The sequence below is a fragment of the Schistocerca cancellata genome, chromosome 8 (genome assembly GCF_023864275.1).
Source record: "Schistocerca cancellata isolate TAMUIC-IGC-003103 chromosome 8, iqSchCanc2.1, whole genome shotgun sequence".
In the NCBI taxonomy this organism is placed as follows: domain Eukaryota; kingdom Metazoa; phylum Arthropoda; class Insecta; order Orthoptera; family Acrididae; genus Schistocerca; species Schistocerca cancellata.
Genome location: NC_064633.1, coordinates 360,359,956 through 360,379,816, shown reverse-complemented (window position 1 = coordinate 360,379,816; position 19,861 = coordinate 360,359,956). Strand labels below are relative to the sequence as shown.

The 19,861-nt window shown below is 38.5% G+C and overlaps 1 protein-coding gene across 1 annotated transcript in view; it reads left to right on the top strand.

Annotated features, from left to right (window-relative positions):
* The window catches only part of LOC126095180 (protein mesh), a 267,125-nt gene that overhangs the window by 204,270 nt on the left and 42,994 nt on the right, over positions 1-19,861 (top strand). The window lies entirely within an intron of this gene.

Here is a 19,861-nt window from a genome sequence, read left to right as displayed (position 1 = left end):
AATATTGGATCAACAGCAACACAGACCATCATTCATAGTCACTTAGGCCTTACTAAGAGATGTGCCTGTTGGTTGCCACATTCCCTGACAGACAGCCAAAAGGAGGCGAGAATGGACTGGTGTCATTTCATGCTCGAAAAATTCAATGGAGGGAAGTCCCAAGACACCTACAATATCGTCACAGGTGATGAAACGTGGGTCTACCGTTATGACCCTGAAACGAAGAAACAGTCTTTTGTTTGGTGCTTTCCAGGGTAGGAACCACCCACAAAAGTTCGATGAAGTCAGCGCTCTGGAAAAAAAGATGGTGGCAACTTTTTTCACAAAGATCGGGCATCTCACCTCTGTGACCTTGGACACACGTCCTACAGTCAATGCTGAATGGTACGTGAACGATTGTCTTCCAAAAGTCATCACCACATGGAAGTCACAGCATCCGAAGTTCAAGAAGGGCACCTTCTGCTGCATCATGACAATGTGTCTGTGCGAAGGGATGCCAGAACGATGGACTTTCTGGAGAAGGAAAAAGTGCGAGTGTTACCCCATCCCCCCTATTCACCTGACCTGCCCCCCTGTGACTTCTTTCTGTTCACTAAGACTAAAGAAAAAATTCGAGGGCAGCGGTTTTCATCAGATGAAGAGGCCATTGCAGTGTACGAGAGTGCGCTAAGTGACATCCCAAAAGAAGCTTGGACTGACACATTTTCTAAGTCGTTTCAGAGAATGGAAAAATTTATACATACTAATGGAGAATATTTTGAAAAGTTGTAAACGTTTTTTTGCAAATAAATTTTTTTTCACACATTCTGCTAAAAACTTTCAGCATAGTCCTCGTATATGATGTTTTTGAGTGTTATTATACACTTTTGTACTCTAAAAGCTTTTGCTTGATTTGACAAGTTACCCAAGAATATGAGCCCATATGATATAATACAATGAAAGTAAGCAAAGTATGCAAGGTTTTTTTTTTTTTTTGTATTTATATCTCCTACATCTGACATCATTAACATTGCAAATGCAGACTTGTTTAGGTGCTTCAGCAATTCTGTGGCATGCTGTACCCAACTGAATTTATTACCAAGCTGTAATCCCAGGAATTTAACACTGTGAACCTAATGTATGTGCAGAACTTCGTATGTTATACACATGATGAAAGGAAATCTCTTACAAGTTCTAAACTGTATATGGTGGGTCTTCTTGAAATTTAAAGACAGTGAATTAGCTTCACAATTTATTAATGTCAATGAAAATTTGATCAACAATCATTTCTAAATCTGTACCTGACTTTCTGTTTATTGCAATGTTTGTATCATCTGTAAACAAAACAAACTTTTTATCTGGCAATGTAAGAGACAAGAGGTCATTACTGTACACAAGAAAAAGCAACAGAGTTCAATTCAATTCAATTCAATTTATTAGCGTCCTTGTAGTACACCATCAAAATGACATAGGACTTGTCAATAAACATTACAATTTAAAATACATGTACATGAAAATTTATAATTGCGCTGGCAGGTTGAGAGACACACAAACACAAACATACACACAAAATTCAAGCTTTTGCAACCAACGGTTGCCTCATCAGGAAAGAGGGAAGGAGAGGGAAAGACGAAAGGATTTGGGTTTTAAGGGAGAGGGTAAGGAGTCATTCCAATCCCGGGAGCGGAAAGACTTACCTTAGGGGGAAAAAAGGACAGATAACACTCGCACACACACACACATATCCATCCGCATATACACAGACACAAGCAGACATTTGTAAAGGCAAAGAGTTTGGGCAGAGATGTCAGTCGAGGCGGAAGTACAGAGGCAAAGATGTTGTTGAAAGACAGGTGAGGTATGAGCGGCGCAAATTGAAATTAGAAATTAGCGGAGATTGAGGCCTGGCGGATAGCGAGAAGAGAGGATATGCTGAAGGGCAAGTTCCCATCTCCAGAGTTCTGACAGGTTGGTGTTAGTGGGAAGTATCCAGATAACCCGGATGGTATAACACTGTGCCAAGATGTGCTGGCCGTGCACCAAGGCATGTTTAGCCACAGGGTGATCCTCATTACCAACAAACACTGTCTGCCTGTGTCCATTCATACGAATGGACAGTTTGTTGCTGGTCATTCCCACATAGAACGCTTCACAGTGTAGGCAGGTCAGTTGGTAAATCACGTGGGTGCTTTCACACGTGGCTCTGCCTTTGATCGTGTACACCTTCCGGGTTACAGGACTGGAGTAGGTGGTGGTAGGAGGGTGCATGGGACAGGTTTTACATTGGGGGCGGTTACAAGGGTAGGAGCCAAAGGGTAGGGAAGGTGGTTTGGGGATTTCATAGGAATGAACTAAGAGGTTACGAAGGTTAGGTGGACGGCGGAAAGACACTCTAGGTGGAGTGGGGAGGATTTCATGAAGGATGGATCTCATTTCAGGGCAGGATTTGAGGAAGTCGTATCCCTGCTGGAGAGCCACATTCAGAATCTGATCCAGTCCCGGAAAGTATCCTGTCACAAGTGGGGCACTTTTGGGGTTCTTCTGTGGAAGGTTCCGGGTTTGAGGAGATGAGGAAGTGGCTCTGGTTATTTGCTTCTGTACCAGGTCGGGATGGTAGTTACGGGATGCAAAAGCTGTTTTCAGGTTGTTGGTGTAATGGTTCCAGGATTCCGGACTGGAGCAGATTCGTTTGTCACGAAGACCTAGGCTGTAGGGAAGGGACCGTTTGATGTGGAATGGGTGGCAGCTGTCATAATGGAGGTACTGTTGCTTGTTGGTGGGTTTGATGTGGACGGACGTGTGAAGCTGGCCATTGGACAGGTGGAGGTCAATGTCAAGGAAAGTAGCATGGGATTTAGAGTAGGACCAGGTGAATCTGATGGAACCAAAGGAGTTGAGGTTGGAGAGGAAATTCTGGAGTTCTTCTTCACTGTGAGTCCAGATCATGAAAAAATGTCATCAATAAATCCGTACCAAACTTTGGGTTGGCAGGCCTGGGTAACCAAGAAGGCTTCCTCTAAGCGACCCATGAATAGGTTGGCGTACGAGGGGGCCATCCTGGTTCCCATGGCTGTTCCCTTTAATTGTTGGTATGTCTGGCCTTCAAAAGTGAAGAAGTTGTGGGTCAGGATGAAGCTGGCTAAGGTAATGAGGAAAGAGGTTTTAGGTAGGGTGGCAGGTGATAGGCGTGAAAGGAAGTGCTCCATCGCAGCGAGGCCCTGGACATGCGGAATATTTGTGTATAAGGAAGTGGCATCAATGGCAACCACCTACTCCAGTCCTGTAACCCGGAAGGTGTACACGATCAAAGGCAGAGCCACGTGTGAAAGCACCCACGTGATTTACCAACTGACCTGCCTACACTGTGAAGCGTTCTATGTGGGAATGACCAGCAACAAACTGTCCATTCGTATGAATGGACACAGGCAGACAGTGTTTGTTGGTAATGAGGATCACCCTGTGGCTAAACATGCCTTGGTGCACGGCCAGCACATCTTGGCACAGTGTTACACCATCCGGGTTATCTGGATACTTCCCACTAACACCAGCCTGTCAGAACTCTGGAGATGGGACTTGCCCTTCAGCATATCCTCTCTTCTCGCTATCCGCCAGGCCTCAATCTCCGCTAATTTCTAATTTCAATTTGCGCCGCTCATACCTCACCTGTCTTTCAACAACATCTTTGCCTCTGTACTTCCGCCTCGACTGACATCTCTGCCCAAACTCTTTGCCTTTACAAATGTCTGCTTGTGTCTGTGTATATGCGGATGGATATGTGTGTGTGTGCGAGTGTTACCTGTCCTTTTTTCCCCCTAAGGTAAGTCTTTCCGCTCCCGGGATTGGAATGACTCCTTACCCTCTCCCTTAAAACCCAAATCCTTTCGTCTTTCCCTCTCCTTCCCTCTTTCCTGATGAGGCAACCGTTGGTTGCGAAAGCTTGAATTTTGTGTGTGTGTTTGTGTTTGTTTGTGTGTCTATCGACCTGCCAACGCTTTTGTTTGGTAAGTCTCATCATCTTTCTTTTTAGATATATTTTTCCCATGTGGAATGTTTCCCTCTATTATATTCATAAAATTTATAATTGAATTTACTTGTCACTTAGACATTACAATTTTAATAGAACTATAAGAACATTAACATAAAAATATACAAGTAGGATAACAACGTAAAAACAAAAACAAAAATAAAAGAAAAGAAAAGAAAAGCTAGTGATTCTCACATCAAAGATTATTTCCATTCTTACATTAACACTGTTTCACACTTTCATAGAAACAGCAAGTATTTAAATGCGAGCAATTACACATATTTATTGTGTCAGGGAAATATTAACTGCGCTTTTACTGTCAATGATTCATAAACTCTTCAATACTGTAAAAACTATTGCTCAATAACATGTTTTTTAATTTTCTTTTAAATATGTGCAGTTTTGGTATTATTTTTAGTTCTTTGGGGAGAGCACTGTAGAGGATTTTGGGTTGGTGTAGTACACTTTTGTGATACATAGCTGTTTTATGAATTTCTCTGTGGAAATCATTCCTATTCCTTGTTTCGTAGTTGTGAAATTCTTTGTTTAATGTAGAAAATTCCTCGTGTTCTTTTAAGAAACATATGCTTTCATATATGTATAAGGATGGTAGTGTCATGATTTTTAATTCTTTGAAAGCATGCCTACAAGAGTCTCTATATCCTATACCTTTTATTATTCTGACTGCCTTCTTTTGTAGTCTAAATGAATGTTTTGTTAGACTGTTGTTCCCCCAAAACTGTACACCGTATCTTAATTAACTGTGCATGAATGAGAAATAAACACATAACACTGTTTTAATATTACATGAGCTTTTAAGCATTCTAAGTATATAACATGTTTGACTTAATTTTTTGTTCAATGATATTACATGCTTTTCCCATCTTAAGTGTTCATCAAACCATACTCCCAAGAATTTAGTGTATGATGCTTGATCAATCTTACACTTACCCAGTTCTACTGTAAGGTTAGTTTTTATTTTGTTTGTAATATGTCTGAAGTTGATCCACGTTGTTTTTTTGGCATTCACAATGAGTCTGTTTTCATTAAACCATCTGTCTGCTTCGTCTGTTGCTAATGTGATTTTTTCCTATAAGTCGGCTTCACTATTTGCTTTAACAAACAAACTTGTATCGTCAGCAAACAGTACTGCCTCTGCTTCAGATAGTTGACTTGGTAGGTCATTGGTAAATATTAAAAACAGTAATGGCCCTAATACAGATCCCTGGGGTACTCCGTACAAAACTCTCTCGAATCTTGATGAATATGTCCTATCTGCATGGCTTATCTCCACCTTCTGATACCTGTCCGACAGATATGATTCAAACCATTTGTGGGCAACTCCACGTATCCCATAGGCATATAACTTCCTAAGCAGTAACTTATGGTCGATGACATCAAAGGCCTTTGATAAGTCTAAAAACAATCCACAATTTAATTCCTTTCTATTTATGGAATTTAGAACAAGTTGCAAAAAATTGAAGATATCTGTTTCAGTTGATTTATTTTTACGGAAACCATTTTGCGCATTAACCAATATTCTATTCTTAATAAGAAATTTGTATAGTCTATGATACATTATCCTTTCTATTATTTTTGAGAAACCTGGCAACATTGATAAAGGCCTAAAGTTACTAACATCATATTTATCACCGTTCTTGTAAAGTGGCTTTATAGTTGACATTTTAAGTTTTGATGGAAACATCCCTGTCTTAAAAGATTCATTTATAATTTCAGTGAGATGTGAGGCTATGTTTCTTGCACTTTGCTTAATGACTTTGTCAGGAATCCCATCACACCTACATATCTTATTTTTTAACTTATTTATAGCATTTAGTACCTCTGATTCAGTTACTGGATAAAGCAACATTGTCATGTCATTCATGGGGATTTTTACCTTGCTATTGGAATTGTATTTAGTTTTGATTAAGTTTATGGCTAAATTTGTGAAATGTTTGTTAAAAATGTTGGCAATCTGAAGTGGGTCCTTAACAGTGTTACCCTCACTTTTAATGACAAAGCCTTTTCTTTTGTATCTACCTATATCTTGAGGAACACCATATGTAATTAATTCCCAGTCAGATGAAGACTTGTTGCTTACTCCACAGGTATTTTGCAATGGCACACTTTATTTCCTGTTAGTTAGCACTGCCGGTACCACCATAATATTTTGATTTATGTAAGAAAATGTTGTGATTCACAAAATCAAAGGTTTTGACAGGTCACAGAAAATGCCAGTTGCCTCTAATTTGTTATCAAATGAATGAAATACACTCTCACTGGATGTGTAAACAGTCTTTTCTATATCAGAACCTGAAGACCTTTTCAAATATTTATGAAACAGCTGGCAAAAGTATAATTGATTGATGGTTTGACAGTATCTCTTTATCCCTCTTCTCATAAAGATAATTAACTTCAGTATATTTTAGACAGTCTGGAACTGTTCTGCTGATAAGAGACTGGTTACACAAATAACTTAAGATAGAACTCAACTCACACAAACATTCTTTGAATAACTTCATTGAGATGTTGTCATAACCACTAGATTTTAATAGTTTTATGATGGATACTACTTCTTGGGAACAGTGTCATTTTCATTTTACTGAAGTTATTTTTAGAGACTGGTCTCTCATATTCTATTGCACTGTTTCCTGGACCTGATAAGCCTAATCTGCCAGCAACAGAAACAAAGTACTTGTTTGAGAGGTTTGTAGTACTACATGCACTTGTTAACAATTCCTCATTCATTTTTAGAGCTACCTGTTCCTCTTCCTCTCCGGCTCCATCTGTCTCTGTCTTCACGTATCCCATATACGAGGGTTGGAACTTAAAATAGTGGCAACTATTTATTCACAACCGATACAAAAGAGTTATATGTTGGCACCTGTTACTGTCCTTCAAAGTAGTCACCAACATTGTGTAGAACTCGTTGCCATTGATGTGGAAGGCGTAGTATATCGTTAGCAGAGCCTGTTCTGTTGATGGTGCGAATGGAGCGGTCTACTGCCTGTCGAATCTTGGGAACAGTTCTGAAGTGAATGCCATGAAGTAGTTCCTTCATCTTTGGAATCAAATCAAAATCATAAGTACTTATGTCTGGGAAGCATGGTGGATGGTACAATACTTCCCAGTCCCATTGACCGAACAGAGCAGCCACAGCTTGCGCTGTATGCACCTGCGCATTGCCATGCAAAATGATGGGTGGGTTGCACAGAAAGTGTTGCCACTTCTTTCGCAAAGCTGGTTGCAGGTGATGCTCCAATAATGAACAGTAACACTGTCCATTGATGGTCTGCTGTGGAGGAATGTAATGCGTTAGGATAACACCATCACAGTCGTACACGAGAATCGCCATAACTTTCACCATACTGGGTCTCTGACGCAGTTTTGACTTCCACGGCGACCCATAATGATGCCATTCATTGGATTTGCATGTCAGTTTTGGCTCTTATGATGTGGCCCATGTCTCATCTAGTGTTGCGATATGGCATAAGAAAGCCTCCCCTTTGTGCTCATAGCACTCCAAGTGGGTCTGAGCAGTGTCATAACACATTCATTTCTGCATTTGTGTCAAGTCATGTGGAACGCATCGTGATGCAGTTTTTCACGTGCCCAGGCATTCCTTCAGGATGCAAAGCACAGTCGTATAAGCTGATCCGGTTTCGTGGGTGAGCTGACGAATCATATGGCATCGATCACTGTCCACTAACACAGCAACATCATGCACTTCTTCAGAGACACTAGGACAACCTGCCTGATGCATGTGTGCCACAGTTTGCCGACCTTTGTTGAAGGCTTTTACCCAACGTGCCACTGTTCTGTACAGCAATGCCGACTCCTCGCATGCCTCTTGAAGACATTGATGACACTGTCATGCTGTGCGACCTCTGGCACGTTCAATTTTGCTCCAACTCCATTGTTCCTGTTTCAAAAACATAGTGACACTGTTACATTAGACAGTTTACTCACAAGTGACTGTGTTTCCCTTGATTGTGTGCACGCTGGTGACATGGGCTGGGCGAATCCATTTGCTCGGAGGTAAAGTAGGTATGTCAACAATGTGTGCTATCGGTGACAATAATAGATTCCATTGCATAGTGTCTCCACAGCAGTGTTGCCACTATTTAAGTTCCAACCTACGTAGTTTTTAATTTGTTTCAGGATGTAATGATTGTTTTCTCATAATAAAGCTGCTTAGATTTCTGGATTATGTGCTTCAATATTTTCAGTATTATTTGTAACGCATTACAGTGCTACCATCAGAACTGCTCCTAAATAGCAGACACAGTTTCCTTTTTGCCCAACATGATACCTTTATTCCTTGTGTAAACCATGGGTTAGTTATAGACCTCTGTTTGATTTGAGTTACCTTTTGGGGAAAACAGTTTTCATATAAGGAAGTAACTTTTTTAATGAATGATTTGTATTTTACATTTGAGTCATAAGTATTGTAAACATCTACCCAGTTCATGTCTTTGAGTAGTCTCCTAAAATTCTCAGGTTTTGATTCATTTATTAACCTCCTGTACTCTTGTTTAATAGATTTTATGTCCAGAGAAGTTTCAACATTTAACATAATTGCTGCATGTCATGATCAGGAAGTCCATTTACTATTTACTTTCTGATAAGACTTTTTTCTCTAGACTTGTCTACAAATATATTATCTTGAGTAGTCTCAGAGCATTTACATACCCTAGTTGTGAAGTTCACATTGGAATTAAATTGAATGACAGTATTACTGATTCAATAATTGTTCACTCACAGAGGTTTTCAATAAATCAACATTAAATCATCAGCAACCACCATTTTGTTGTTTTTTTCCAGATTTTGTATGAAGAGGATAAAGTTTTCTGAAGGTGCTCTGTATATACTTACTGCTATAAAGGAATTATTATGAAATACTACTTCTGTGTCACAGATAGGCACAACAAAAAAGACACAATTATAGCTATGACCATTAAGGCCATAATCAACAATACAAACACACACACACACACACACACACACACAACTGCGGTCTCAGGCAGCTGAAGCCACACTGCAAGCAGCAGCACCAGTGCATGATGGTAATGGTTACTGGGTGGGGGTAAGGAGGAAGCTGGAGCGGCGAGGGGGAGGAATAGTATGTTGGCGGGTGGTGGACAAAGAAGTGCTGCAAGTTAGACTGAGGGCAGGGGAGAGGTGGGGAGGGGGAGGGGGGAAGCGGAAAAGGAGAAAGGCTGAGTACAATGGTGGAATGACGGCTGTGTAGTGCTGGAATGGGAACATGGTAGGGGCTGGATGGGTTAGGGAGTGACTAATGAAGGTTGAGGCCAGGAGGGTTACGGGAACGTAAGATGTATTGCAGGGAAAGTTCCCACCTGCGCAATTCAGAAAATCTGGCTGGTGTTGGTGGGAAGGATCCATATGGCACAGGCTGTGAAGCAGTTATTGAAATGGAGGATATCATGTTTGGCAGCTTGTTGAGCACAGGGTGGTCCACTTGTTCCTTGGCCACAGTTTATCAGTGGCCATTCATGCTGACAGACACCTTGTTGGTTGTCATGCCTACATAGAATGCAGCACACTGGTTGCAGCTTAACTTGTAGACCACATGACTGGTTTCACAGGTAGCCCTGCCTTTGATGGGATAGGTGATGTTAGTGACAGGACTGGAGTAGGTGGTGGTGGGAGGATGTATGGGACAAGTCTTGCATCTAGGTCTATTACAGGGGCTTGAGTCATTAGGTAAGGGGTTGGGAGCAGGGATTGTGTAAGAATGGACAAGTACATTGTGTAGGTTCAGTGGACGGCAGAATACCACTGTGGGAGGGGTGGGAAGGATAATGGGAAGGACATTTCTCATTTCAGGGCAGAGAATGTAATTCAGTTGCTCCAGTCTTGGGTGGTACTGAGTTGTGAAGGGAATGCTCCTCTGTGGCCAGACGGTGGGACTTTTGGAGGTGGTGGGAGACTGGAAAGGTAAGGCATGGGAGATTTGTTTTTGTACAAGGTTGGGAGGATAATTATGGTCAGTGAAGGCTCCAGTGAGACCCTCGGTATATTTCGAGAGAGACTGCTAGTCACTGCAGATGCGATGACCATGGGTGTCTAGGCTGTACGAAAGGGACTTCTTGGTTTGGAATGGGTGGCAGCTGTCGAGGTACTGATGTAGCCATCTTTGAGGTGGAAGTCAACTTCTAGGAAGGAGGCTTGTTGGGTTGAGTAGGACCAGATGAAGCAAATGGGGCAGAAGTTGTTGAGGTTTTGGAGGAATGTGGATAGGGTGTCCTCACCTTTGATCCAGATAGCAAAGATGTCATCAGTGAATGTTTTTATTTATTTATTTACATTTTCTTTGCGAGGAGCCATCGTAATGATGGCTTTTGCAAACGTCAGACTTAAAACTATGGTTACATTTACACATATAAAATACACTATATTCTGTAGCTGTTGCTTCTTATGTCTATTTTTTTACATTTATCACATTACAACTGATATGCCAATGCCTCATGTTACAATCACTATCTTAAAATTCGTTGAAAGAATATAAACATTTTTCTATTAGAAAAGATTTTAATTTTGTTTTAAAAACATTTTCCGTGTACGTTCTTAGAGCATTTGGTAGCGTGTTATACCAAATCAAGCCACTGAAATAAGGACGTCTATCAGTCATTTTTAACATTGTTCTGTTATGGAAACTAGTTACACTTTGTTCTAGTGTTGTGATCATGTACGTCACTGCCCATGATAGCTTCTGTTGGTTGACTTACAAAAAATACAACTATTTTGAAGATGTACAGAGAATATATCTGCAGATATTTGTGCTGCACAAGCACTTCACGACATGAATCTCTGTGTCTCATCCCATGTAGGTGTCTTATTGCTCTTTTCTGTAGTAGTAGTATTCTTTTTAAATGTGCATCAGCTGCACAGCCCCATAGTTCAATTCCGTAATTGTGAAAGGGGTAAAGTGTTCCATAATATACTAATTTCAATGCGTGGCTAGGAACTATCTTTGCAAGCTGGCTGAGGAGATATATGGCACTACTGACTTTTCCACGTACAAAATTAATGTGGTATGTCCACCACAAATTTTCATCAATATACACATCCAGGAATTTACAGTTACCATTTTCTGTTGCAGAGATATTACACGCACTATTCATATTGTTGTGGTGAGAACTGCCTGTTTTAAAAGTCAGTAGTTGAGATTTGGTGATATTCACCTTGAGTCCCTGATCTTTGAAGTATTTTGTTACTTCTGTTACACCACTAGTAGCAAGAGATTCTACCGTATTTACTCGAATCTAAGCCGCACTCGAATCTAAGCCGCACATGAAAAATGAGACTCGAAATCAAGGAAAAAAAATTTTCCCGAATCTAAGCCGCACCTGAAATTTGAGACTCGAAATTCGAGGGGAGAGAAAAGTTTTAGGCCGCACCTCCAGATCCAAACAAAGTTGGTCCATTGTAATATGAGACACAATTTAGGTCGAATGAATAACGACACAGCTGCAGTAGTTTGGTTCGAGTCGTAAGCTTAGCAGTTAAGCTTTACCATGTAGCCATTGCTATGCGTCAGGCGCTCCGTCCGTATTTATACGGGTGCCCTTCCTTTTTCACGTGCTTCGTCTGGCTTGATTTGATTGCTTATTTTTCTTTGATCTGATAAGTGCTGTTCTCTTTGTTATAGGTGTTTACGTCACTCTAGGCTGAAAATGCATTACTGCACTGTGTCACGCATTGTTTGTCGCATTCTGATAATGAGTGTTTACGGCCTGTCGCCGCTCGCGGCATGGCTTGCTTTTGTGCGCGCTACCGCCTCTTACAATGAGAGAAAAAAAAAGAGAGAGAGAAGAGTAGTCTTATTAGCGAAACAATGGCAAGAGACTGCTATTTGTTGTTACTCACACTGCTGCTTTCTTTGATAATGAACAACAAGAACCCAGTAATAGACTATGTTTGATAGAAGATGGTCTGAATGAGAGTTTAGGGGAAATTTTTCTCCGTTTGAAAATCTTTGCAGATGCCTCGTCAGTACATTACATTCTGCACAGAAATTAGAGTCATCTTAGATTTAAAAATCTAGTCAATTGCCGTGCTTCATTTCTGACTGTATCACTATTAGGCATAAGAATAATACGAATATAAACATGACACGATACGTATATTCTTCCGCGTTTGCTGTTGTCTCACTCTAGTTTCGTAGTTTATTAGGCAGACAGGATTTAAATGAGATAGCAGCAGACACGAAACAATACATGGCAAAATGTGTATATTCGTATTATTCTTATGTTGAAGAGAATACTGCATGTGATTGACAATTCATAAAAGTTCCTATTAGCAACCATCTCTTCTCACAGGTAGGAAAAAATTAGAACGTAGAGTTGGCCATATTGCCAAACATCCCAAATAGTCTTGCCAGTCGGATTTTCGTAGTAAATTGAAATGCTGCTACATTCGAAGATGAACAATACGGAATTTGTATTTACTTCATTGGATAATGTATAAAATGCAGTGGTCGAAACTTGAGGCGGAGAAAAAAGCTCGTCTTCCACCTTTTTTTAAATTTATTTACTGACGCAGAGGTTTTGACGCCACTATTTATCTTTGTGCCTGCAAAGCATGCCTATGTAGCGCTACATATATTTGACGGCAGAAGTTAGTTGTGGCGGCACCTACCAACATTTTTCAGAACTTCTGCTTACTTTGCACTCGATTCTAAGCCGCAGGCGGTTTTTTGGATTACAAAAACCGGAAAAAAAGTGCGGCTTAGATTCGAGTAAATACAGTACTTCATTAGATTCACTTCCATAGAATAAGACTGACTTGTCATCTGCATAGCTTACAATATGGGAGTTAGTAAGTTGTGCAATGTCGTTAACATATATAAGGAAGAAAAGGGTCCAAGGATTGAGTCCTCTGGTACACCTTGTAATACAGGTTCACTGGTGGACTGGGAGTTCATGATTTTATTGTCTAGTTTGTATGACAATTTAGTGCTTTGCCTACAATTCAGCAGGTATGTGGTTAAAAGATTCATGGCTTGATCCCCAATACTATAAGAATTTAACATTTTAAGAAGTACCCTATGGTTTACCATATCAAATGCTCTTGTCAGGTCCAAAAATATACCTGCAGTCTGCATCTTCTGGTCCAACAGACAGTAAATTTCATGGATGAACTGTGTAACCGCTGAGGTTGTACTTAGCTCTTTTCTGAAGCCATGCTGTGAATCTACAAGCAGTTTATGTTTTGTGAAAAGGCACTTAGCTGAGAAAGGATAATGCTTTTGAATATCTTACTAAAAGTGGGAATTAAACATATTGGTCTATAGTTGGAGACATCTTCCTTACTTCCCTTTTTATACACTGGTTTCACTACACTCATTTTTAGAACCGTTGGATACATGTTTTCTCTAATGCTGCAATTAATCAGGTGAGTAAGAGGTTTAGAGATTTCTTTTAAGCACACTTTAGTAATAGCACTGGATACACCATCCCATCCAGATGAAAATTTTTTCTTTGGCATGTAAATTGCTCTGCAGACCTCCTGCTCATTCACCTCCACAAATTTAAATTTGGTACACTGTGTGAGATGGCATCGGGTCTCTACCTGTGAATCTATAATATGGGTCGATTGTTCACCAGAAATATATTAGTTATTAAGAAGATTACATATAGGATCTGGGTTTTTTATAATGTTACCATCATGTCTTACGCTGAGTGGTTCTATATTCATCTTTTTGGGACCTTTTTGGTACTTGTCAATTAGCTTCCAAGATGCTTTGCTTATGTTGTCAGACTGTTCTACTGTTTTGCTGTTATCTGCTTCCTTAGGTTAACAATTTAAGTTTTAAAAGTTTGCTTGGCCCTATTGTAGTTTTTCTTGAAAACCTGCATTAGTAGTAGCTTTATAAAGCTGGTTTAGATCATGTACTTGCTGCCTGAGCCTAATCAGATTTGGTGGGAGTTTTAGTCTAGGATTACTTCCATTTTGGCAGTGTTTAACTACCTTCTGGATTTCTCTGACTGGACAACTATATTCATAATGATACAGTAAGGCTGAGTAGAATTCATTCCATTTCTCATCCAACCCTTTTACCTGGTACACAGAATCCTATTTCTCATTTGCTAGTTTGTCTTTAAGAGCATTAATGTTTGAAGTATTCAGCATTCGTTCCTATAGCACAATTTTTGTTATTTTAGGCACAACTGAATTTATGTATTTTATCACCTGACAGAAGTGGTCAGAATAAAGAAAATCTAAGATACTGTAATTTACCTTATCTATAACAACTTTGTTGATTACAGCATAATCTATTCTAGTGTAAGATGTGTCCGTTACTCTGACACGAGAATTCACTATATTTACAAGATTGTATGAGGTCAGTACATCAGTGAGTTTCAAGTTTGCTATACTGTTTGAGTTTCCATCTATGTTAAAGTCACCTAATATAGTAAGGTCATTAGAACTGGCCTGACCAACAACACTAATAAATTTATCCATAAATAGCATTACATCAGCATTTGGTGGCCTATATACTCCATCACTTGATGCTTTGGTAACTTAAGATCATTAATGTGGAGTACAATACTTGTCATTTCAATTGATGCTTCTGTGGTGTGTGATGTTCAAGAAAGGAAATTTTTTTAGCTTCTATATCCTTATTAACATAAACTGGCACACCAACACCTTTATGGTTTTTCCTACAATAGCTATTTGCTAGTATGTAAATTTCTAACCTAGAATATATTATTTCATTGCATTTTAGCCCATATTCTGTTATTACTAGTACATGTGGCAAGTGTTCCTCTATGAATATTTGTAGTATGCCTAGTTTGTTTCTGAGATATTGCACATTTAAGTGCATGAACTTTAAGGGTTTTATCCCATCTTGCATGAATCAAAATTGTTTGAGTTGCACTTTTTACAACATTGTGCATACACTGGTTTTTTAGAACTGTCCTGCAATGACTGATCACTTATTTCACAGCCTGGCTTTTCTTTGCTTGACTGGGACTCAGTCATATCCAAAATACATCCCTGAAAACTATCATGATGGTCCTTTATTCTAAAAAAGTCTCATGGTTGTAACACAGAGCAATTGGAGCTTTCTCCACACTGTCTTTCTCACACAGTTTGCTTATGTGGGAAACTAGCTGGGCCTTCCCTTTCCTGTTTATGTGGAATCCGTGTTTTGTGTCTTCATCACGACTCATCTTACTTAAGTCTATCAAATGTTCATGGCTAAAATAAAATAAAATGTGGTATACTGTAGGGATTGATTCTTCGACCCTTTCTCTTCATTGTTTATGTAAGTGTTTTCTCAAGTCATATACCATGTGGGAATGTGCTGTATGCTGACATTATCACACGGTAACAATTGGTGAAAACTTACAAAGTGTTCGGAATTATAAGAGAGAAGTAATTGAGATGATACATCACTGGTGTCTGGCCAGCCAGCTGTCGATTAACAAAACAGAAACAGAATAACTTTATTTCATTCTCAGAGCAATGAATTCTATAATATGAATGTGAAATTACTTGGACTTGTGATGGGGAAAGTATGTTTTGTGGGATGGACACAAACATTACGTAGGTGTCAAACTAGCAACAGTATTGTGTTTGGTACATAAATTAAGACAAAAAGTCAGTAAGAATTTACTGCTTATATTCTTGTTATGCATTCTTCCACCCCCACACATGATATGGGATATTGTTGGGGAAATTCACCAAAGTCAGCGTAAATTTTTTTCAGTGGCAGAAGGAAGTCATTCGGTGTATGCTATGTCTTCTCTTCTACTTGCAGAAGTCAGTTGAGATCACTTACCATTATGACAGGTGCCAACCTTTACATCTACAGTTCTCTAAGTTATGCCAAAGAAAATTCAAAGAAACTTAGACCAAGAAATAATGTACATTTGTCCAATACAAGGAATTGCCACGTGATAGATTTACTGTTCTCAAGACTTTCTCTCTCTCCCTCCTTCTCTCTCTCTCTCTCAAAACACACAAGCCTAAAGTTCTTTACAAATTGCGAGAAACAGCTTACTTAAACCCCTTACAAAAATTTAAAGACGTTTTAGAAACTAGTAAAAAGTGAGAATTTTACACAGTTGATGAATTCAAAAAGAGAGCTTTTCAAGACTTATGCTTTGAGTAGCTTTACTTATACCTGACAATCATACAATTAGAATTTTGCTTTTATATACCTATAAATAAATATACTAGTATCATTGCTATAAGTAGACATAAGTAATTGTAAAATTTAAATGTAGGTAATTACTACGTAAATGTATGTAATTAATGTATAGTTGTAGAGGAGCAGTGTCATAAAACATTACTATTATGTGATTTTTCACGATTCTTGCAGTCCCATCTGGGTAATGGAATACAACCATGGGGTAATCTTGAGGTTCAAAAACAATGTTTAAATGTCTTTGTTAGAGACCATCTAAGTAAGTAAAGTTAATAAAGATTTAGATGCAAAATACAAATTAAAATACATAAGCTTGACTTACATGGGAGGCACTGTCGGAAAAAAACCTGCAAGGTTAAAATAAGCTTCAAAGTTAAGAATTCATTGCTTAACATGCTGTCATGTAGCATTGATTGCATAGCAATATTATGAGAAGGAAATTTGCTACTCACCATCTAGTGGAGACTTCGTGCGTGTGATTTGCAGTTGCATTTGTGTGAGTGTGTGTGCATGTGTGTCTGTGTGTGTACATATGTCTGTCTATTGTTGACAAAGGCCTTAACGGCCAAAAGCTGTAGTTGTGAGAGTCTTTTAGTTTGTTCTTATCTGCGACTCAGCATCTCCGCTGTATGGTGAGTTGCAAATTTCCTTCTCATAATATTGTTACAGTCCATCTTGGATTTAACACTGTTTGATTACATAGGAAGATCTTCAAATTTTAGTACTTACAAAATTTCATGTAATGCAAACAGGGCACAACTTTTCGAGAAGGTTTAAAGGGAATGCTAAAGGGGCAACTAAAGAAAAATCTACGTTCAATACTTATCTCATTCAAAATAAACATATGATACAACACATAGGGAACAATCTTGAAATTTTGTATATTTCCCATAAGGGCCTGTAGGTGACAACTTGGAGGAAGAGGAAATCTACTACAGTTAAATGAAAAGAAGACTGGATAAGTAACTCAATAATCAAACAGAGCTTATGGAAAGCAATTCCTAGAATTGTTTACTAAATGGTTATAAGGTTACCTCAACAGGTTGTTTACTAGATACACTTGTGATCCACAATTTACTGGTCTTGTGTTTCTGCATTGCAGGATATTAAAAATAGTGATTTTATGGTATACAATTTATCTTTATTGTTAAATGAAGCAGATTAAGAACAGATATTAAATCCTGAACCCCATGTAAGTGCAGTAGAAATATAATAAATAATGATAAATTGTGTTGGAGTGTAACAGGATGAATGATCAGGAAGTTCCTGCACTTCTCTTGCCACTAATTGTGTTTTTTGTAGACTGCAAAAAATCTTCCATTCAGGAATTGCTAGTGTTTGTACACTGTGCCACACCAAATGGAGCCATCTATCACACCTCCACAAAATATCTTGGAAGGTAGGTGTGTCTTATCTGATGGAATAGGACTGATCATTTTCAAATCTAGAACAGTAATCTGCTGTAATGCAAAGTATTTCGACCATTAACAGTAAAGACAATGAAATTGACTTTGTCAAATACATATTGACAGCATTTTCAGTTTGGGCAGTCTCTTCAGTATGGTAGACAGCTCCAGCTGTTTAGTTTTTTGATAATAGCTAATTTAACAACTGCAAATAAGTACTCTCATAATAAACTGAAAATAACTGAACTACATAAACTCGAACTCAGTGAAGCTATTTTGTCTACTCACATAAGAAAACTGGACAGGAAATGCTGGGGAGGTGTAAACCAAAAAGCAAGCTACACTCATGGTAAGGGAAGTTGCCTTTCCTGGAAGAACGCTACCACTGCTGTGCAGGATGACTAAGAATCGATTTCTCTTTTAACATTTTAGAACAATATGGAGAGATTTACTGATAATCTGTCCATATGTGTTTCTTGAGTTAGTATTATTAGTAACTCATACCTGTATTCTATGTAATGTTAATGCACTTTATCGAAAATAACCATCCCTGTGTGTGTCTGCGCATTGATGCCTAAGATGTGCTCAGAAAGGACAGTATTTGATTTGATTTGATTTATTGAGCACCCATTTTATCATATACAATGATATGGGATTTGTCATGTGTTACATACAGAAAAAATATGAATAACAACATATTATGTAAAAAATATCAGTGAACAAATCTAAATTAAATATATAGGCAAAAACAATTATAGCTTACATGATATAAATTTGTAACAATATAGGGCAAAAATAAGTTACATATATTCTGTGTATAATGGACAGCAACAAGAAACAATGATTATAACACTATATTGGTAAATTAATTAATTTTTGTGTACATAAAAGTGTCTACCCCACGACACAAGTTTGTATATGAGTGAATTATAAGATAGGTGAAGGCACGCTATCTTTCTGAAGAATTCATGTATTCACTAACACTGTAATAACTATTACTAATTAACATTCTTTTGAGTTCACTTTTAAAACTGCTCAGCTTCTGAATCCTTTTAATTTTTAGGGGAAGAGCACTGTAGAGAATTTTCCGGTTGTATATTGCACTCTTGTTGTACTGGGCTTTCTTATGCACTTCTCTGTGAAAGTCATTACTCTGTCTTGTTGTATAGTCATGGAACTCACTGTTTAAAGAAGAAAACTGGGGGTGAGACTTCAGAAAGCATATACTTCCATAGATGTAAATGGATGGAAGAGTCATGATTTTATATTCCTTGAAAAATTCCCTACATGGATCTCTAGGTGCAGCTCCTTTTATGATCCTTATCGCTCGTTTTTGAATAATAAAAGAGCATTTTGCCTGACTTGCATTGCTCCAAAATATGACACCATATCGCAAAAGACTATGCATAAATGCATAATATGTGCACAATACTGTTTGATCACTGCAGCAGTTTTTGAGCATTCTAAATACATAGCAACATTTACTTAATTTTTTATTGAGCACATCTATATGCTTGTCCCACTTTAGATGCTCATCTAACCAAATTCCTAAGAATTTTATATTTGGCGTTTGTAGTATATTCTGTTGGCCTAGCTTCACAGTTATATTGGGCTTCATATTATTTGACACCTGTCTGTAATTCATCCATAATGTTTTTCTCTCATTCACAAATAAACTGTTGTCCCTGTGTGAAACACCCTACAGTTGCTTTTTGTGATGTAGTGTGTCAGAGATAATAGGAGGTCACTTACTTACTCTTCAGTTTGCAGGCCAATGAAGGAAGGAGGCACACAACCACAATCTGGCAACCCACCTTCCCTCCCGCCTCCACCCTGTTACACCCCTATAACACAATTTATCCTTAATATGGCTCTACTGCACTTACATGTAGTACTCACATGTAACATTAGTTCTTACCCCATTTAATTTAACTATAAACATTAGTTTCATATCTGTGATTTCTCCATTCCTTGCAACATGGAAACTATTAGTCCTAAAGAAAAAAATGAATAGGATCTTTTGTGTAGGAAATTTAATCTAGTTCAAATTTTTACTAGAAAACATTTTTATTAGAAACTGCAGTTTTCAAATTATTCAAGGAATACATAAAAAAGTGACCTTTATATAGACCCCAGTGCTCACAATCCACTGGTCAGGATTTTCAGTATGTTGTTTATGGCACTCATGCCATTACACAAATCTTTTCCTCTAATTTTCCTTCATTGACTGGAATAAAATGACCTAAATTACTTATGTGGATCAGCTAT